This window comes from Mirounga leonina, unplaced genomic scaffold (genome assembly GCF_011800145.1).
Source record: "Mirounga leonina isolate KUSES-001 unplaced genomic scaffold, KU_Mleo_1.0 Mir_100832, whole genome shotgun sequence".
Taxonomy (NCBI): domain Eukaryota; kingdom Metazoa; phylum Chordata; class Mammalia; order Carnivora; family Phocidae; genus Mirounga; species Mirounga leonina.
In genome coordinates this window covers 305,798-328,621 of record NW_023270020.1, presented here as the reverse complement: position 1 = coordinate 328,621, position 22,824 = coordinate 305,798, and the positions used below count along the sequence as shown (strand labels likewise).

The 22,824-nt window shown below is 35.8% G+C and overlaps 1 protein-coding gene across 5 annotated transcripts in view; it reads right to left on the bottom strand.

Moving 5' to 3' along the window:
• LOC118004353 (zinc finger X-chromosomal protein-like) overlaps positions 1-22,824 on the bottom strand; it is a 55,010-nt gene that overhangs the window by 21,449 nt on the left and 10,737 nt on the right. For 2 of the 5 annotated variants that reach the window (XM_034995998.1, XM_034998341.1), the window contains exon 1: positions 3,686-4,030. The exons of the other annotated variants lie outside the window; for them this stretch is intronic. The gene's annotated coding sequence lies outside the window, so the exon portion shown is untranslated. Of the gene's footprint in view, positions 1-3,685; positions 4,031-22,824 lie in introns of those variants that run through there. 5 annotated transcript variants of the gene reach the window in all.

Below are 22,824 nucleotides of genomic sequence, written 5' to 3'. Positions count from 1 at the left end.
CCATCATAATACAAATCAACCACTCAGAGCCCACACCCTCAAACATCAAATTTACATACCAAGTCAATTTCCTCCTACCATAAAATATCCCAGGGAAATTCTTTAAACTATCCAATCTTAAACTTAGCAAATCTACCATACCTTGCCTATTGCTTCCTAACAAAGGCTCCTGAGCCATGCTTGTCCCCTCTCCTCCTGACTAACCCTACTTGCTCCTTCACCATATGACACCCCTCACTCTTTCTCCTATCATGTCTGAGTGAAAACCTTTTTTTTTTTTTTTTTAAAGATTTTATTTATTTGAGATAGTGAGAGAAAGAGCATGAACTGGGAGACAGATGGAGAGGTTGAGAAGCAGACTCCCCATTGAGCAGGGAGCATGATGTGGGGCTCAATCCCAGGACTCTGGGATCATGACTTGAGCAGAAGGCAGATGTTTAATGGACTGAGCCACCCAGGAGTCCCTATAAACCTTTCTTCATGACAATCACTTCCATATCTGATACTCTGCTGTATCAAATTAAAACCAAACTTGGGTACATTTTAACACATGTAAAAATGAATTTTCTAAAGCATAGTTTAAATGCTGTCAGGCCTATATTGATAAATGTTTTAATAGCTTCCTGCTTATTCCAAATAAAATTCAAGCTCCTTAGCTGACAATCCTCTAAAATCTGGTCCTAACTACCTTTTCCACTATCCTCATACTTTCCCTTTAGTTATCTTCTCCTCCCTCCACCAAACTCCCAATCTGTTTCTGTCTCTTTCTTCACCCAAACAAATATACCTAACATATATTTGGGTCTCCATAAGACCTAAATTCTAGGGGCGCCTGAGTGGCTCAATCGTTAAGCGTCTGCCTTCAGCTCAAGTCATGATCCCAGGGTCCTGGGATCGAGCCCCGCATCAGGCTCCTTGCTCTGTGGGAAGCCTGCTTCTCCCTCTCCCACTCCCCCTGCTTGTGTTCCCTCTCTGGCTGTCTTTCTCTCTGTCAAATAAATAAAACCTTTAAAAAAAAAATACCTAAATTCTATACTTGATTTTGGTTTTCTTCTACTTGATTAAGTTTATATAATTTCATATATAAATTTTATATAATGAACTATCCAATTCATTTCAAGAAATAGTATGTTTTATGGTATTTATTCAAAAGGCTTCAAATAAAAAGGTCATTAAAACTACATTAATAAATATTTTTTAACCACACACACACAAAAAAGGGAAAACGTTCTTGGTCTAAATTAGTTGTCACTGTTTTCTCTCCCCAAATTCTCTGGCTTTCTACTTCTTTTCCCCTCTTCTAAAAATATCATTATGAAAGGACAAATTTTAATTCTATAAGCAAAATTAAGTAAAATAACATGAAATTACACAAATTAAGGGTGGAATAAAAATGATTTAGTATTTTAAGTAACCTATCTTCAAGTTTCCCTAGAAAATCAACCTCATTAGCTCCAGTAAAATTCAAACTGGATCATCATGCTGGAGTAAGAATTTTCTACAGTCCTTGCCCTCAAAAACACCAAAAGATGAGAGTGTAGTCCAAGAGTCCAATGGAAAAGTTACAGCACTCCAGTGGGGGAAAAAAAGAAAACAGAGACTAGATGTACTGGAATGAGTAAGAGGAACAGTTTCACTTTACTCAAATCACCCCTCCTCTTAGGCAGCAGAAGAAAGCCCTGCCAGGCCTGTGATTTCTCCCATGGGAGTGCCTGGATTCCCTAGCTATGCAGGACACCACCAAAGAGGCCCGCTTCTTTCTTATCCTATCCAGAATACTGAGCTGTGCTTCATGACTAGGGAGCAGAAAGCAGCTACCAGTAACAGTAGGGCACTTGGAAGGAGGGCACCAATGGGAGGCAATCCTACTAATTACTTCACGATTTCATCAAGGAACTTACCCACAAGATGCTGGGGATGCTGTGCTTGTGGATTCCACCAACTAGACCATGGACACCCCAAGTCTATGTGACTTAACTGCATACACCCCCACTCCATGGCTAGCTCTGTATATGCACTTCTCTTAAGAGCAGGCTCAACTAGTAGCAATGGGAGAAACCAAACAAACTTGAGGATTCAACACCTCTTCTCCTAGAAAAAGCAAACCTGAGACTATCAGTACCCAGCCTCACTTTGCAGGACTGAGAGAAGCACACAATCTTAAGATTTCTGCAAAAAAAGGGAACAAGAATTATAGAGCAGGCATATCCACCGAAAAGATATGAAAAAAGCCTGAGTTCCTAACAGGGCTAAAGAAGGTATTTCTCTACCAAGGCCACCAAGAAGTAAAGGCCAGAGGAGATAACTGGCTTCTTCAAATGTGAAGACAATACAAGACTTCAAGGAACATGAAAAATCAAGGACACATGACACCATCAAGGGAACACAGTAATTTTCTATTAATCAACCCAAAAGTCATGGAGATCTGCAATTTGCCTAAAGTATTTAAAGTAGTTAAGGAAACTCAGTAAGCTACAAGAAAACACAAAGTCAACAAAATCAGAAAAATAATACATGAACAAAATGAAAAGTTTAAAAGAGAGGGATCATAAAAAAGAACTACATATCCTGGAGCAGAACACACCTGACTCTTGAACGACTCTTTAAACTATACAGGTCCACTGATATGCAGATTTTTTACAATACTGTAAATGTATTTTCTTTTCCTTATGTTTCTTAATAACATCTTTCTTCTGTAGCTTACTTTACTGTAAGAATCCAGTATAATACATATAATATACAAAATATGTTAAATGATTATTTATATTATTGGTAAGGCTTCTGGTCAACAGTAACCTATTAGTAGCTAAGTTTTTTGGGGAGTCAAAAGTTATATGCAGATTCTGACAGTACCCACAACCTCCCAGTTGTTCCAGGGTCAACTGTACAATGAATGAAATGAAAAATAACACAGAAAGCATCGAGAACAAACTTCATCAAGGGGTGCCTGGATGGCTCAGTCGATTAAGTGCACTTGATCTCAGCTCAGGTCTTGATTACAGGGTTGTGAGTTTAAGCTCTGCCTTGGGCCCCACACTGGACTACATAAAAACAAAATGTGGAGCCTACATAAAAACAAAAAGAACAAAGTGGATCAAGTGTTAAGTAGTATATGGAACAGAAGACTACTCTTTGATATAATCTACTCAGAAAAAAAAGAAAAAAGAAAAAAGGGTGAAGACAGCTTAAATAAATACAAGATACCTTTGAGGGGAATAACCTATACATTACTGGAATTCCAGAAAAGACAGAGAAAGAGAAGGGAGAGGGAAGCTGATTTAAACTGGTTTAGTATCTTTAACTGTGGAGACTTGGATACCCAAGTTTAAGAAGGTCATAAAACCCCACATTATTTTCAACCCCAATCTTCTCCAAGATATAACACAACCTGTCTAAAATTAAAAGAGAAAGGATTTTAAAAGCAGCAACAGAAAAAAAAAAAAAATTCACTCATACAAGGGAACCCCCAATTGGCTATAAGTGGACAATTTTCTTTTTTTTAATCAGCAGATACTGCAAGTTAGGAGAGGTCAGAATACTACATTCATAGTGCTGAAAGAAAAATTACCAACCAAGAATACATAACTGGCAAAACTGTCCTTCAGAAATGAAGGAAAGATAAAGGCTTGCCTTAATCAACAAAGGCTTGTCCTAATAAACAAAACTTAGGGAGTTCAATACCCACCAGATCTGTCTTAGAAGAAATGCTAAAAGGAGTTCTTTAGACTGAAATGAAAAGTAATCAATAGGTTATTAGTAATAAGCAAATACAATATAAAAGCATATGAATATACAACGTACTCAGTAAAGGAAAGTATATAATTCAAATTCAGAATAATCAAATACTAAAATATTAACTCTAATATAAATTAAAGGACAAAGTACTAAAAAAACTATAGCTTCAATCTGTTACTGAATACACAATATGAAAAAGGTAAATTGTGACAACAAAAACATAAAATTTGAGGAGGGGAATAAAAGGATAGCTTTTATAGGCCATAAATTTAAGTTTTTATCAGTTTATTATTTTTATTTTTTTAAAGATTTTATTTATTTATCTGAGAAAGAGCCAGAGAGAGACACACAGAGAGCACATGCAGGGGGAGGGGCAGAGGAAGTGGGAGAAGCAGACTCCCCGCTGAGCAGGGAAGCCCAAAGTGGGGGCCTCAATCCCAAGATGCCAGGATCCAGGATCATGACCTGAGCCAAAGGCAGATACTTGACTGAATGAGTCACCCAGGCATCCCTTCATCAGTTTAAAATAGATAATTAGATCTAAAAAATGATGTCAAGTCTCAGGGTAAAAGGAAGCAAAAACCTATAGTAGATACAAAAGATTAACAGAATCAAAGCTTACCAATATGGAAAAGAATCAGCTCCCAAAGGAAAGCCACAAGACAGGAAAAAAGTAACAAGGTACTACAAAATATCCAGAAAACAAAACCTACAAAAAAATGTATACAGTCCTAGACACACAGACTTTTCTAAGATTAAAGCCTGAAGGAATACAAAGTCTAATATGTCCAATAATGACTAAGGAGACTGATCCAGTAAAACATGGGCCAATAATGAATAAGGAAACGGATTTAGTAGTAAATAAAACCTCCCAACACAGAAGAGTCCAGGACCAAATGGTCTGGGTAGACAAATTCTACTGAACATTTAAAGAAAAATTAACACCAACCCTCACTCTTACAAAAAAATTAAGAGAACATTCCCAAACTCATTTTACAAGGCCAGTGTTACCCTCATACTAAAGCTAGCTAACGACAATACAAGAAAAAGAAACTACAGACATTTCTTTATCCCTGATGTTTATTCAAATGCACAATTTTTCAGTAAAATTCTAGCAAACTGAATCCAACAGTACATTGAAAGGATTATAAACCATAAAAGTGTTATTTAATCCTTGGGATCCAAGGATGGTTCAATCAACATACAAAAATCAATCAATATTTTACCACCTCAAAAATTGGAGGACAAAAATCATACACACCAATTCCACAGCTAATATCATGTTCAGTGGTGAAATACTGAAAGACTGTCCTCTGTGATCAGGCACAAAAATGCCTACAATCACCAATCCTATTCAACATAGTACTAGAATTCCTAGTTAAACCAATTAGGCAAGATAAAAGAAATAAAAAGCATCAGAATTGTAATAAAAGGGGCACCTGGGTGGCACAGTCAGTTAAGCATCTACCTTCAGCTCAGGTCATGATCCCAGGGTCCTGGGATCAAGCCCTGTATCGGGTTCCCTGCTCAGCGAGGAGTGTCTCTTCCCTCTGCCCCTCCCCCATGCTCATGCACTCCCTCAAATAAATAGTCTTAAAAAAAAAAAGAACTAGAATAAAAAAAGCAAAACTACTTCTATCGCAGATGATACAATTTTATATATAGGATATCATAAAGACTAAAAAATACCTTAGGTCTAATCAACACAGGGGTGCTCGGGTGGCTCAGTCATTAAGCAGCTGCCTTCGGCTCAGGTCATGGACCCAGGGTCCTGGGATCGAGCCCCGCATCGGGCTCCCTGCTCTGCGGGAAGCCTGCTTCTCCCTCCCCCACTCCCCCTGCTTGTATTCCCTCTCTCGCTGTGTCTCTCCCTGTCAAATAAATAAAATCTTAAAAAAAAAAAAAAAAAAAGGATCACATTCAGTAAAACTGCAGGATACAAAATCAATGTTCAAAAATCAGTTGGGTTTCTAGGCACTAATAATGTACTATCTGAAAAATGCGTAAGGAAGCAATACCATTTAAAACAGCATCAAAAAAAAAAAAAAACTTATGAATAAATTTAGCCAAGGAAGGGAAAGATCAATTAGTACACTGCAAAGTACAACAGTTCTGAAGACAAAATAAATGAAAGATACGGGATGCCTGGGTGGCTCAGTCGGGTAAGCGTTTGACTTCAGCTCAAGTCATGATCTCAGGGTCCGGGATCAAGCCCCATGCTGAGGCCCGAGTCAGGCTCCACACTGGGCAGGGAGTGTGCTTCTTCCTCTCCCTGCACCCCTTCCCCTGGCTCATGCTCTCTCTCAAATGAATAAATAAAATCTTTATTAAAAAAAAGGAAAGATATGTGTTAATGGATAGCAAGAATTAAACTGCAAATGTTATATGGCCCAAAGCTATCTTCAGATTCAATGAAATTCATATTACAATTCCAATGGTATTTATCACAGTAACAGAGAAAACAATATTGAAATTTCTATGGAATCACTAAAGAATCAAGAGCCCAGAAAGCAACCCATACGTATACACTCAAGTAACACTGTACAAGGAGCCAGCAATACTTCATAGGGTAAGGACTGTCTCTTCAACAAATACTGTTGAAAAAACTAGATGATCACACGCCAGGAGTGAAACAGGACTCCTATCTTATACCATTCCCAAAACTTAACTTGAAATGGATTAAAGACTTAAATATAAGTCCTGAAATCCTAAAACTTCTAGAGGAAAATATAAAAGTACACTGACAATGGTCTTTGACACTGGCCTTGGCAATGATGTTTTGGATATGACAAAAAAAGCACAAACAAAAAAAGCAAAAATAAACAGATGGGATATATGAAACTAAAAAGCTTCTGCACCAGCCTCTGAACATGAAACGGCAACCTATGGGATTGGAGAAAATATTTGCAAATAAAAATCTGATAAGAAACTATATCCAAATATATATAAATATATAAATATTTAAATAGATAAAAATAAATACATAAATAACATCCATTATATAAAGAACTCATACTATTCAAAAGTAAAAAATACCCAAATAAAACACTCTAACTGAAAAAAAGGCAAAGAAACTAAACTGACATCAAAGACATACAAGTGGTACATGAAAATATGTACATCACCAACAGTGAGGCAAATGGAAAAAAAAACCACAATGAGATAATCCCCTCATATCTGTTAGAATGGCTATTACCAAAAAGGACAGAGATGATTAGTGTTGACAGGGATATGGAGGCAAGGAAACACTCCTTGTACACTGTAGTAGGAATGTAAACTGGTATAACCACTATCGGAAACAGTATGGGGGCTCCTCAAAAGTTAAAATTACCGTATGATCAGAAAATCCCAGTCTGGGTATATATATATCCAAAAGTAATGAGATCATATATTGAAAAGGTATCTGGTGTTTTTACATTAAAGTGTTATTCACAATAGCCCAGATACCTAAGTGTCCATCAATGGGTAAATAGACAAAATGTGGGGTGTATATATATTCAGTGGAATGTCATTCAGTCATGAAAAGGAAGGAAATCCTGTCAACTGTAACATGGATGGACTTTGAGGAAGGTTACTGAGAGTAAATATTAATGTTCTCATCACAAATTTAAAAATCACAAATTCATGTGATAAACATGAAAGTGTTAACTAATTTTACTAAGGTAATCATTTCACAACATATCCATGTTATCAAGTTATCTCACTGTACACCTTAAACTGACAAAATTTTATGTCAATCATATTTCAGTAAACCCAGAAGGTGGGGGGAGGGTTAAACCTGAAGAATAACATTTTTTTTCCTCAGTCATCCTCCTTGGCATTTCTACTAAATTTTGAGAGCTAATACCCTCAATTTTGAATTTTCTCCTTCCTCAGTTTAAGTGACATCCTAGTTTTCTTCCCATTTTCTTATCTGTTGGCTACTCGGTCTCCCCTCCTCACTACTGCAGCTTGCCCAGTGCTGTGCAATCAGCTCTCTTTTCTCCTGCTTGCTCTTTATTTCCACTGTTTCAACTACTAGTGGACAGAATCAAGGTAGGACCTAACACCAGACTGTCAGCTGAATATTTTCATTTGGATAAAACCCACCTTCCTCTTGACCAAAGCAAGATGGCCTCTTCTTTCTTCCCTATCAGTTGGGTTGTCTGATCTTGTCTATTCCTTCTCCCACACTTCTCGATTATATGTCCCTTTCTTTTATTTGTATGATCACTATTTAATCACAGATCCTTATTTCCTGATCCCTGGGGATGAAAATAACCTCTCAAATGGCTTTGCTTGTTTCTGTCATTCCCATCAAAAAACAAAACAAAACAAAAAAACTAGAAATCTTATTACAAGAAAGGGTGATGGGTGAAGGCTAAACACTAAAGCATTCTGTAATCTGGCGGAAGACTAACCCTCTAAAACCACTACTTCCATCATGACACACCCTGCTCAGACAACTTCATCAGTTCTCTAACACTCAGAATGTTCTACAATATTAACACAAGCTAACACACAGATGCTGTCACTTAATTTTGTAGCATAACGTGACAGCATTTCTTTCTTTAAATTAGCTTTTTGTGCCTCCTTTCCACTTCTACTTTGACATTTGTCATCCTAGATTCTCTGGAAGGTGAGGTCTAATGAGGTGCTATGCCTATTCAACTATCATCAACAGAGTCAATGAATGCACAAATATATAAAGATGATACTAATGTCAGTGACTTAAGGGTTCAGTAACAGTGACTGGTTCATATAACCAGCCATATATGCCACAGAAAACTGAACTGAAACCATAAAAAGGAAGAAATTAGAGCTCACACAACTGAAAACTACCATTAACTGCTGGGTTGCACTAGAGTTCTACTCTACAGAGACAGCCAACTTACATACCCTTCCAACTCTAAGAGTCAACTAAAATTTTATATCATATGCATTTACTAATACATAGTTTAGCCTATGAAAAGGGCTGCCTACTTGTACTATTTTTACTAACTTGACCATTCATTGTTCAACAATGCATTTGATGGGTAACTTTCCCCTGAAATAGTAAAAGAAAAAAAAAAAAAAACAACAAAAACATTTTTTTAATACTTCAAAAATGATTACACCTTACTTTTAGTAACCTTTCTTGAGTTAGAACTGCTACTTCCCTCCAACAATCAAGAATAAAACCATGTTCTTAAAGGGACATATAAGTGGTACATGTATGTTCTACACGGTATATTCCAAAGTGGTCCCACAATTACAGAAGTAAATGTATAAGAATTTGGTCTGATGATTTAAGTGAAATTACCAATGTCTTTACAGAAGAAACAAAACCTAGATATCAGCTGAATCTGAAGAAAACTACACAGAACATATCAGAGAACCAAGAGTCTAAAACTGAGATGAACAACCCGAATGTTCAGTCTGATTATCAAATGCCCTGAAAATATTTTACCTTAAACCTAATATTTACTGCACACTCAGTATAAGACTGCCTTCCTCCAACTGCAAGGATCATGATCTTGAAAATTCTGACATAGACTATGACTATTAAGATCAAGAGCTTCCTGAGAAAAATTCACAGTTGAAAAGTTTATAGATTGAAGGAAAATTAAGAGTTAGAGGGTACACAGGAAGCACACAAAAATATTTTTCATTCTTTAAAAACCCCAAAAATAGTGGCGTCTGGGTGGCTCAGTCGTTGGGCGTCTGCCTTCGGCTCAGGTCATGATCCCAGGGTCCTGGGATTGGCCCCGCATCGGGCTCCCTGCTCTCAGTGGGGAGGCTGCTTCTCCCTCTCCCACTCCCCCTGCTTGTGTTCCCTCTCTCGCTGTGTCTCTCTCTGTCAAATAAATAAATAAAAATCTTAAAAAAAAAACAACCATGCGAAGTCAAGAGTTTAGCAAGATTTCTTCTATGTCATGGATAAAGAAGATGTGATATATTTATATATACAATGGAATATTACTCAGCCATCAAAAGGTTGAAATCTTACATTTACAATGATGTGGATGGAACTGGAGGGTATTATGCTGAGTGAAACAAGTCAATCAGAGAAAGACAATTACATGATTTCACTCATATGTGGAATTTAAGAAACAAAAGAGACAATCAGAGTGGAAGGGAGGGAAAAATAAAACAAGATGAAATCAGAGAGGGGGAAAAACCATAAGAGACTCCTGTAACTTATTTTATAATTTACAGCTCATGATTCCTAGACACCTTTATGTTCTTTCTTCTGGGCAAGTTTCAATGTGTATTTGCCTAACACATTGTTTTTTTTACAAACCATATGCTTGCTAATACAGATGCAAAAATCATTTTTCTAATGGTCTCCCAAATTAATGCCTTTTCCTTTAACTTTAATCTAGGTTTCCCCCCTTGCTCAGAACACAAATAAATTATACAAGGTAAGCAAAGTCACTTAAATTGCTGGGATTAAAGAGAAGTAAAACTACCCATGACAGAATTTTTCATTGGAGAAAACTGTAAATGGTAAAAAGCTAAGCCAAGTAACAGCAAGCATTTTTTTTTTATGATAGTAAGACTTCTCCTTAGCAAAGCTTAGGAAGCAACTAAATACATTGTTCTTGTTAAATCCAAACTTCATTTTTTTCTGGCGTGGGGTACGAAGAGACACAAAAAACTGTAACTATTAAACTAAACTAACTGGTTTAATAATCAACTAAAGGGGGAATTAAACTGGAAAGCACAAACACGCATTTTAAAGTAAAAAAGAAAAGTAACTAAAATTTTTAAATTGTTTATATAATATTTATTATTCTATACTAGTATGAGAAAATGAATTTTAAGATCTATTGGGAAATGCAAGTTACCAGGATCAACCTAATAAAAGATAGAAAATTCAAGCAATCATTAAAAAAAAAGTTACACTGCTACTGTTAGCATTTCAAACACCTTGAAACCAAATGGTTTCACAGGGGAATTTTTTTTGTACAAGTTCCAAAAACACGTAATTCTAAAACTATAGGATGTATTCTACAGAATGAGAAAAAGCCTTTCACAATACCTTCTACAAAACCAGTACCCAATCAAAACCTAACAGAATAATCCAAACCAATCCCAAACTCCATTACTTATGAAGCAGGTCCAGTATTTACAAATATGATTCATCACTACATCAAAGAGAATAACAAACACACACACCCCTTGACAAAGTAAGGTTATTCAAGAAATGGAGTAAACAGACTATACTGACAACTGAAAAAGAAAAACTATGATATTCTGAACAGCTACTGAAAAGTTAAAATTCAATACAGATTTTTTAAATTTAAAAAAACAGTACGCATTCCAAGATAACAGTAAAAGTGTATCTGTGCAAATACATAGAATTTCAAAACCAATCTCCCACAAAAGTGTTTCTACAATACAAATCAGCTCACATCAATGAAGAATAATGTTAGTATTCTGAAGTAGAACATCTGTGTTAAATTTACAGAGAAAACACTACATTCTCATAATATAGTCATAAATAAAACACAGATGCCCTTTACACTATTGCATTTTAACACTGGAAAGCTAACCAATGGAATAGATAAGATAAACAAATCCATGATTATAGTCAAACTTCTAATTTATGTATGATATAGCCAGGAAATCCAGAAGAATCACCTGAAGATCTATCATAGGTTCATAAAAGCGTATGTGTTGAGTATACTAGTACAAAACTAATTCAATTATAGACAGTAACTTTTTTTATATAACAATGGAATATCCCGCTGGCCATATTAAATGAAATGCAAGATTCTTTTTAAAAGACAAATAAGGGTGCCTGGTGGCTTAGTCATTAAGCATCTGCCTTCAGCTCAGGAGATGATCCCAGGGTCCTGGGATCAAGTCCCGCCATCAAGCTCCTTGCTCTGTAGATACCTGCTTCTCCCTCTGCCTCTGCTCCTCCCCCTGCTCATGCTTTCAGACGTGCTCTCTCTCTCTCCCCAATAAAAAAAAAAAAAAAAAGACAAATAAATGAATAATTATCTTGCTCTTGGAAACATTAGGGGAATGTCAATTTCCCCTAAATTAACCTCTGCATTCAATTAAAATCTTATCAAATTACACTCATACATCTATATCTCACTGGAATATTTACATACTGGCACCAAAGAATGTACATATATGTTCTACAAGGGTATTCTCTGAAACTGCCAAAAACTATAAAGAACCTAAATGGTAATCAATATCAGAATAGATCTGTTAATTATGCAGTATTTACATAACTGATTATACATAATTAGAAAGAATGAATAACTACCATATGCAATTTCATGGATGTAACATGGATGTCACATACAAAATCTTGCTCTAAAAGCCATACGCAAAAAATACATTTTATGACAATTCATTTGAAGTTCACAAACTAGCAATGGTGCTAGAAGAATAGTGGTTCCTTCTTGGAAAAAGTGAAGTAACTGGCTGGAAAGAGGACATATGGGAGGCTTCTGTGTTACTGATAACATCTCTTTAGAAATCAGGGTATTAGGACAGGGGGGCCTGGCTGGCTCAATTGGTAGAGCATGCAACTCTTGATCTCAGGGTTATGAGTTCAAGTCCCATGCTGGATGCAGAGATTACTTAAAAAAAAAAAAAAAAATCAGGATAATGGTTAGTCACATGAGTGTATGTGTGTGTTACTGAATATAAATACCAAAGAAATTCCTTAAAACAGTGTTTACTACCTTAACATGCCAACCGAATTAAGTCCTCAAGTTAAGTAATTCTGCATTTTATGTAACACCTCTATATCTTACCACCATTAAGATTAAGGATTCTTGGAAGGGCTACTTCTCTCTGGTAAATAGAAATCATTAGATAAATAGAAATCATTAGGAGACATTACTATCCTATTAGATTTTTGAAAAAATAACTTTTTTTTAAAAAAACATTTTTATTTATTTATTTAACAGAGAGAGAGACAGGGAACACAAGCAGGGGTTGTGGGAGAGGGAGAAGCAGGCTTCCTGCCGAGCAGAGAGCCTGATGCAGGGCTCGATCACAGGATGCTGGAGCCATAGCCTGAGCCAAAGGCAGACGCTTAACGACTGAGCCACCCAGGCACCCCCCAAAATAAAATTTCTATAATTTGCTTTTTAATTAGATGTAGTTTGTTATGGATATGGTATTATTTAGCCAAGTTCAGTAAGACACAACTACTGCTTACATTTTTCTCAATATTTTATTATACAATGCTGTAATAAACTCAGCACATTTAGTGTTTTCTTATTGTTGCTTACATGTTGGCAGATATTTCCCAAGAAAATGAGTTAGGTAATATGAATCAGAATATTGAGTACATGTAAAAACTAGGTATTATTAATAGCTGCTCTCTACATAAGCCTGTTAACAATTTATATGCTTTTACCAGTAAAGGTACCTATTTTCTCTAACACCTAATAAGCACTGGAAATTATTAATACTTTAAAATTTTCCAATCTTACTGAAAAAGATGAGCATTTCTATCACCCTTCTACTTCTGTTAATAGTTTGTGTAGGAGTTTTATACATCTCTCTATTGAGTTTTAGCTCACTTATTTTTAAAGAGCTACCAATATGTGTCTTTATCTGCAACATATTTAAATTCCTTTTTTAAAAGACCCTTTGGGATTGACGGGAATTGCATTAGTCAATACTGATTCATTTGGGGGAGAACTCTTCCAATCCATTACTCTTCTTTAATTTATGAATCCTTAAAATTAACATATGTTTAAAAGTCTTAGAGATTATTTTGTTAAAATACTGAATGTCTACCAAGCTAAAGTTAGAAATGAAAGTCCAGTGTCAACACTTGAATTCATGCTTATTTTAACCAATCTGCTCCATTCTTAAACAAGCTATCACTTATTAGATGCCAAAATTTAAACAAAGAGTAAATTATCTCATTTAATCTTTACACAAAAGGATAGATTATCAACCCCATTTTTCTAATAAAGGAAAATGAAGCTTAAAAAGCTAAAAAAAAAAAGTACATATGCCTTTTTTTTTTGGCTCTTCTACCCTTTTAATGCCCTAATTCTCTAGTTTCAATTCCTTTCTAGTATCTTCTGAAGCCTATTTTAAATTGTTTGAACTTTCATGATCTGAGTCTCAAGTTTTAATGGCTGCAAAAGAAAGAAGCCTTATAATGATGTATTTAATGTGCCAGTGGTCTCTAAAATGATATGTGTGCATGTCATGGGGATGTAGAAAGTCAAAAAGTGGAACTGTTGTTTATATATATTTTTATTTTTTTAAGATTTATTCTTAAGCAATCTCTACAGCCAACATGGGGCTCAAATTCATAACCCTGATGTCCAGAGTCTCACATTCCACTGACTGAGCCAGCCAGGCACCCCAAAACTGTTTATATATTTTTAAATCTCATCTGTTAAAATGTCTCTATTGTACATATTTAAAAATATAAATGGCTTAACATGGTGAACAAGAAAAATTGCTTGAAGTTCATTTAAGCTCATGATCTCTAATATTTCTCCCTGATAAACTATACACTCTGATGTTCCACTCAACACATCTTGTTAAATCAGTCTTACTGATAAATTCCTTAAACATAATAACAATACAAAATAAATACCAAGCAATTATATTTTAAGGCAAAAATGTAAATGCACAAAAAATGTATAAAATGTTGGTAAAAGTGAGAAAGAAATGTTCATTTTTGGTCATGGCCAATGACTTACTAATAAAAATCTTCAACAAATTCCAATAAAATAAAAAATCCACGGGCGCCTGGATGTCTCAGTCGTTAAGCACGTCTGCCTTCAGCTTAGGTCATGATCCCAGGGTCCTGGGATCGAGTACTACATTGGGCTCCCTGCTTGGTGGAGGGAGCCCAATGTAGTACTCCCTCTCCTACTCCCCCTACTTGTTTACCTGCTCTCGCTCTCTCTCTCCTTGTCAAACAAATCTTAAAAAAAAAAAAAAAAAATCCACAAGATTTTTTCAAGAGAATTATGTGATATTAAACCTAGCAAAAGGCCTTAGAAACGTGATAATATCCCGAATATAGTCTCCTTATGATCATGCTGTGCAATTACAGTATTAAGTGAAAATACCATACTCTGTGATATCAAACAATTATGTGAGAAAATCATGCCAAAATACAACCCACCACTTAATCCATTTTCTTCAGATTTAGTTCACCTGTCAGAATTATAACTAAACCTGGATTTTAAAAAATGAAAGTGTAATTTAATAGCTTTTATTTCATTCACAGAGATAAAATACCAAGCTATTTTACATATTGCAAAATCATCCTAGTTTTCCATAGTCCACCCTTCTTCCATATAAAACACCAGAAAATATTAAATAATGTTTTTTATAATGCATACATTTAGCTTCTATTTATCTAGTTTTCCTCTAATATTTATCTAATTTTAATTCTGTTCCTCTTAAGTCTTAGTCATCTTTTCTTCTTATTCATACCTCATCTGATCTTTTCATTATTTGGTACAACTAATTTTTAGACCTCCTATTTTCCTGGCCACAAACCCCTCCTCTCTTTTTAAGATTTTATTTATTTTGAGAGAAAGAGAGCGAGCATAACACAAGCTGAGGTAGGAGGGTGAGAAGAACTCTCAAGCAGACTCCATGCTTCCTGTGGAGACTGATGTGGGGGGCTTGAGCTCAGGAGCCTGAGATCATGAACTGAGCCAAAATCAGAGTCATATGCTTAAGAGACTGAGACAACCAGGTGCCCCACAAAACCCTATCTTTAAATGGAAGGTTAAAGACCTTCCACTGCCTGAAATGAAATTAAGCATGTTTAATATTTAAGCGTAATAACTAAATGAACAGAAGAAGAAATGAATAATTTATAAGCCAGTGTTTAAAAAGAAGGTGAGATAATTCGTAAAACAAGTAAAAGAGATGGGAACAAAAATGAAATGTAAGGCAAGTAGAAAATTCAAACTATGACACTGTCAAGAGATTTAAAATCTAAACAGGTAAGAGATTAAACACATCTGTTAAATGATCATCTCTCCTTGGATTATATAAAAGGCTCCTTCTACACTATTTATCATAGAATTAAACAAAAAAACTTTATATGCTATTTATTTTAGAAGTGTCTATGCTCTTTAAGAAGTAATCTAAAACAGGAAAAAAGACAAGAAAGAAAAAGAAGGCACAAATTAATAAAAAGTCAGGTAGTTATATTTTAGACAAAATAGACTCATGACAAGAAGCATCAACCAGTATTGAAATATATTCATTTCTTAATGTTGTAAGGGAAACATTATCACTAAGAGGTAAAACTCCTGGTATATGCATGTAGCTGGCTCAGTCAGTAGAACATGATTCTTAATCTCGGGGTTGTGAATTCAAGACACACTGGGTGTAGAGCTTTTTTTAAAAAAAAAGAAAGAAAGAAAGGTTAAGGTTAAAGAGGTTAAAAGAGGTGTGAACCCACATACCCAACAATATAACTTAACAAATAAATCCATTAAGTTTGAAAATGGGGGGAAAAAACCCTTCTGGATAATGCAAGGGTAATAAGGAAAATTACTATGGAAATCATATTATATTTAAAACTGAGCAATAACAAAATCCCATTTCATGTCAAGAATCAAGAGTATTCAGCTACAATTTAGAGGAAAATTTACTTTTAAATGAACCTACTGTAAAAAATAGATAATACACACACACACAACATTTAAAAAGGAATGGTAGAATGAACTCAAATAATCCAAAAGGAAACAATGATATACTAAGCAGGAAGGATGAATAAACACATTATTTGAAAACTACAGTCAAATAAGGGCATTAGTGGCAAAACTTTTTTTAATTAAAAAAAAACTAATATTAAAGATTTTTAAAATCATGACAAACCTATAAATTCTTATTCTTGTAAACGCATTTTTCTCAAAAAGCTTAAATTCTAAGTGACAAAACAGATTCAAGAAGAAAAGCTACACTTATCACCAAGAAACTAATAAATGAACTGTCAAAAATCTACTCACAAAAAGACATGAGGTCTTCCAATAAAGAGCTAATACGTTACCAAATAACCTGTTTTAGGAAAAATTACCCAATTTATTTTATGAGTTTAAAATAACTTGTTATCAAGGGGCGCCTGGGTGGCTCAGTCGTTAAGCGTCTGCCTTCGGCTCAGGTCATGATCCCAGGGTCCTGGGATTGAGCCCCACATCCGGCTCCCTGCTCTGCGGGAAGCCTGCTTCTCCCTCTCCCACTCCTCCTGCTTGTGTTCCCTCTCTCGCTGTGTCTCTCTCTGTCAAAGAAATAAAATCTTTAAAAAAAATAAAATAAAATAAAATAACTTGTTATCAAAATAAATGACTAAAAAAACTGATTGAGAAAGGGATGTTTTACGACAATAATGGGATATAAATGCTAAATATCCAAGTATTCAGGGAGTATTTGAAGTCAGAAAAGAGGGGTGCCTGGGTGGTTCATTAGGTTAAATGTCTGCCTTCAGGGGGTCATGATCCCAGCGTCATGAGACTGAGTCCCACAGCGAGCTCCCTGCTCAGCAGGGAGTCTGCTTCTCCCCCTCCAACTTCCTCTGCTCTCTTGTTCTCTATCAAATAAATAAATAAAATCTTAAAAAAAAAGTCTTCCTTAAAAAAAAAATAAAAATAGAATTAAGAAAAAGAAGTCAGAAAAGATTTCCTAATAAAATTCAGCACGTTAACACATTAAAGGAGAAAAAAAAAATACATGCATGCATCCAAAATATCCCCAAAAGTCAACTCCTCATGACAAAAAAATTCATGCACTATAAACAGAACTTAAATACATACCCAAAAAAACACAATACCAGTATTTAAAGTTAAAATATTGAAAGTACTTTTTTAAACCATTAGAAAATTAGAACACGAATCTTACAGTCATTATGCACATAAAATATTAACTATAAAAAAATGCAAAGGAAGCACATTAACTAGCATTACTATTTCATTTCACGGATTCTAAAGATACTCCCAATTATTAAGTGACCCATTACTTCACATACCAGTAAAAAAAAAAAAATACTGCCAAGTAAAATATGCTAATTATTGTTTTAAATTTTGTTTTATACTAAATGGGAAATTTTTTGACTTACACAGAATTTACATAAAAACAAAACCGGAGGGGGGGCACCTGGGTGGCTCAGATGGTTAAGCACCTGCCTTCGGCTCAGGTCATGATCCTAGGGTCCTGGGATGGAGCCCCACATCGGGCTCCTGGCTCAGCGGGGAGCCTGCTTCTCCCTCTCCTTCTGCCTCTTTCCCTGCTTATGCTCTCTTTCTCTAACTCTGTGTCTCAAATGAATGAATAAAAATCTTAAAAAAAAAAACAAAACAAAACCAGGGTGCGCCTGGGTGGCTCAGTTGTTACGCGTCTGCCTTTGGCTCAGGTCATGATCCCAGGGTCCTGGGATCGAGCCCCGCATCAGGCTCCCTGCTCCGCGGAGAGTCTGCTTCTCCTCCCACTCCCCCCGCTTGTGTTCCCTCTCTCGCTGTGTCTCTCTCTGTCAAATAAATAAAAATCTTAAAAACAAATTCCTTTATTTAAAAAAAAAGAAAAACAAAACCAAAAGAAACTGCTTTAAGAGGAACACATTTAGGGTGCCACTCTGGCTCATTTTCCTACTAATCAGAACTGTTGAATATCTATGTCTAACAACATTGTCCTCTTGATAAGAGTGTTCAAGATAAAGCATGTCTTTTTATCTACAGAATTTCTTTCAAGTTAATGACATCCACTTTGCTAATTTTGATGCTGGCACTTTGGGTGAAAGTCCTTTCATGTTTTTGCTAAAATAAAGAAGCTTCAATTCAAATCTGGAAAATTTGCAATAAAGAGATGGTCAATATATGACCAAGTATGTTGTGACTAAACTACGAATCAAACCAGCCTCTGATTGGTTTAAAACTTCTTTCAACTCTTCCCAGGGCAATTTATTCTACCTTGAGTTGTACTGTTTGACAAGTATTAACAGCATATGAAGTATCCTATAGAAGATTAACTCATTTGAACTGATATAAAATGAATAGTTCATGAATACTGTAGGCATGACTAATAAATAAAAATCTTAAAAAAAAAAAAAGAAAATAGCACCCATTAAAAAAAAAAAAAGATTTGTACCTCAAAAACAGAAAAAAAAAATAATTCCAGGTGGATTAATAACCTAAATATAAAAAAGCAAACTTTAAAACCTGAATAAAAAAAATACAGGGGTGCCGGCTGGCTCAATCAGTAGAGCATGTGACTCTTTATTCAGGAGTTTTAAGTTCCAGTCCTACACTGGGTACAGAGATTACCAAAAATAACATCAAGAAAGAAAGAAGGAAAGAAGGAAAAAAGGAAAGAAGGAAGGAAGGAAAGAAGGAAGGAAAGGGGCAGGGAAGGGAGAGGAGAGAAGGGAGAAAGGAAGGGGGAGGGAAGGGGACGGGAGAGGGAAGGAAGAAAAAAGAAAGGAAAACACAGAGGAGTGCCTGGTTGGCTCAGTCATTAAGTCTGCTTTGGGGTCAGGTCATGATCCCAGGGACCCTACATTGGGCTCCCTGCTCAGGGGGAAGCCTGCTTCTCCCTCTCCCACTCCCCCTGCTTGTTATGTTCCTGCTCTCGCTGTGTCTCTCTGTCAAATAAATAACCTTAAAAAAAAAAAAATACAGAATGACCTTGTGGTAAAGGGTGAATTTCTTAAAGATAAAAAAAGCCATGTATGAGAAGATTTAAAAAATTTTAAAAATTACCTCACATTAAGACCTTAAGTCCCTTTCAACAAAATATGCCACACATAAATCCAAGACAAGTAGGAAACTGGAAAAATGCATTTACAGCATAAGTGATCAGCAAACCATTTTAAAGCAAAACATAAAAAGAATATCTGTAAGTCAATAAAAACAGCAACCCAACAACAAAAAATGGGCCTAAAATAGGAATAAGGAAATTACTAAAAAAGACTAATCACCAATTAATTTATGGAGGGGGAGGGGCGAAGGAGGAGGATGTTCAATTTCTACCAGAATCTAATCAATGCAAAATTAAAACAGCAATTAGAAAACATTTAATCCCCAAAAGACAGAAAGAAATTAACTGTTGATCTGCAGAAACAGAATCTCACAGACATCTTAATGTCAACTAAGTAATAACCGCAGTAGGAAGAACTTGGTAATTTCTAATAAAATTATCAATGCATATACACTTCAATATACCAATTCCATTTCATAAACCCAAGAAAGAAAAATCATGTGCAAAGATGTTTTGAAATTTCAAATAACTGAAAATGTTAAGGAATAAATAAACCAGAGCATATTTACTTACTAAAATGGTAATGTGACTAATTTGATTAATAATTACTCAAACTTTTTCATTTCAGGACTACTCTATGAAATAAAATTCGAGACCTTCAAAGAGATTTTGTCTGCATAAATTATGCTGTCAATATTCCATTAAAAAAATTATCTATAGATAAGAATTGTGCACTGTCCTGGAGAGGGTCTTTTTCTGATCCTGACGTACAGAAAGAAATACGTTTTATTCGGGCCACCTGCGTGGCTCAGTCATTAAGCGTCTGCCTTCCACTCGGGTCATGATGTCCTGGAATCGAGCCCCACATCAGGGTCCCTGCTCTGTGGGAAGCCTGCTTCTCCCTCCTCCCACCTGCTTTGCTTGTGTTCCCTCTCTTGCTGTGTCTCTCCCTGTTTGAGTAATTATTAATCAAATTAGTCACATTACCATTTTAGTAAGTAAATATGCTCTGGTTTATTTATTCCTTAACATTTTCAGTTAAATGAATTAAATTAATAAATAATATCTTAAAAAAAAAAGAAATACACTTTATTGTGGCTCAGGACATATGTTACTATAAATACATATAGACAACATACATGTCTGTGTATGTATGTCTGTATAAATATCACTGAATACATGTTTCAAATTAAAGACAAATACATATTACAGCTCAATAATTTCAAGAACATTGCTTATTAAGTCCAACTAATAAGTCATTATCATCAACATAGTATTTGCTTTAAGTACTGCCAAATTAAAAATTAAATCTTTTAGAAAGAGGGGAAGATGGTAGTAGTAAGGACTTTAGCCTCATGCAGTCCCATGAACACAACTAGATAACTATCAAATCATCCTAAATAACCCAGAAATTGATCTGAAGACTCGACAACTAAAGGTAGAGAAGAGGCCACATTGAAGAAGGTAGTTCTTCAGATGTGGTATATAGGGAAGAAGGATATGGTGGCACCAGCAATTGACCTGAAAAGTTAAAGGGAATGAATTTTGTGAGTTCTTGGAACCAACTTAAAGCCTGGGGCACACAGAAGGAAAGTTAGTTGATCATCTCAGAACATGTCCCAAAGACGCAGCTTTCACAGGGAGACCCTCCCTCAGAACAAAGGATTTAGCAGAGACCATTTCCCTTCCCTGCCCCTAAGAATAAGAACAGGGCCACCTGTGGTAAACAGCACAGTGCAGACACCTGCTTTACCTAACATGCCTACAACCAAACCCTGCCCTACTCATGCCACAGTCCAGAAGAACCACCCTTCCCAGTCTCCCTTGCCTCAGTACCAGTGTGGCGGCCCTTTCCCCAGAAGACCAGCCCAAACCACAGCATCTCGCCACCTGGAGTTTTGTGAGGCTTTGGATCCAGCAGCAGTGGCAACAGGTCTCATTTCACAAGCTGACCAGAGCACACCTAGTTAAAATTCACCACATTCTGGCCAGGGACCAAACACTGCCCACAGCAGGCAAGAAGAGCCTCTGCAGACAACTAGTCTGAAGGACAGAAGAGCCAAAACAACAGTATGCACACACAGCAGAGAGACTCCCTGAAGCACCAGGCCTGGGGAATAGGGAACACTACATGGCAGGGCACTACAGGACCTCTTCATAAAACCCCTACCCTCAAGAACAAGAGACATGGATGACTTTCACCATACAGAAAAAGGTACACAGACAAAACAAGTCAGAGGAATCTATCCCAAATGAAAGATGAGGTCAAAGCTGCTACCAGAGATATAAGTAAAACATATGTAAGTAATGTGCCTGATAAAAAATATAAACCCAATGATCAAAAGGATACTCATGGACTTGAGAAGAGTGGAGGACATCAGTGAGACCATTAACATAGAGATAAGGAATAACATAGCAAAGATAAAGGACTCAATAAACAAAATGAAAAACACACTTAAGGGAATGAACAGCAGGCTGGAAGAAGCAGAGAAACAAATCAGTGACCTAAAAGACAGAGTAATGGAAAGCAATCAAATTGGAATGAACAAAACGAACAAACAAACGAAAGAGAAAAAAAAAAAAAGAATTACGCAAAATGAGAGAAGCCTTAGGGAACTTAGTGACTCCATCAAATGTACTGATATCTGTTTTACAGGCATTCCAGAAGAAACAAAAAATGGGGCAGAGAATTTATGTGAAGAAATAAAAGCTGAAAACTTTCCTAATCTGGGCAAGGAAACATATGCAGATCCCGGAGGCACAGAGATCCCAAAACAGAATCAAAAAAAGCAGATCCATATCAAGACATACTGGGATTAAAATGACAAAATACAGTGATAAAGAAAAAATACTAAAAGCAGCAAAAGAAGATAATCACATACAAAGGACACCCCTAAGATTACCAACAGGTTTTTTAGCAGAAATCTTCCAAGCCAGGAGATAGTGGCATCACATATTCAAAGGGCTGATTGAGAAAAACTTCTAGCCAAAAATACTCTATCCAGCAAAGATATCACTCAGAATAGAAAGAGTTTCCTAGAGAAACAACAACTGAAGGAGTTTGGGACCAATAAACCAGCCCTGAAAGCAATATTAAAGGGGACTCTTTAATAAAGTCTCTGAAGGACTCTAAAAAAAGACCAAAAATGACATAATGAGGGTAGGAAACTCGAAAACAGTAAAAATGAACATTTCTATTAAAAAATCAGTGAAGGAACTCACAGAACAAAAGAATGTAAAATATGACAGCATATAACTAAAACATGAAGAAAAGAGGTGTAAAGAATGGGTTCAAACCTTAATGATCATAAACTTCTTAATACAGACTGCTATATGCACAAGAGGCAAATACAAACCTAATGGTAACCACAAATCAAACACCACTAATACTAAAAGAATAGAGGAAAA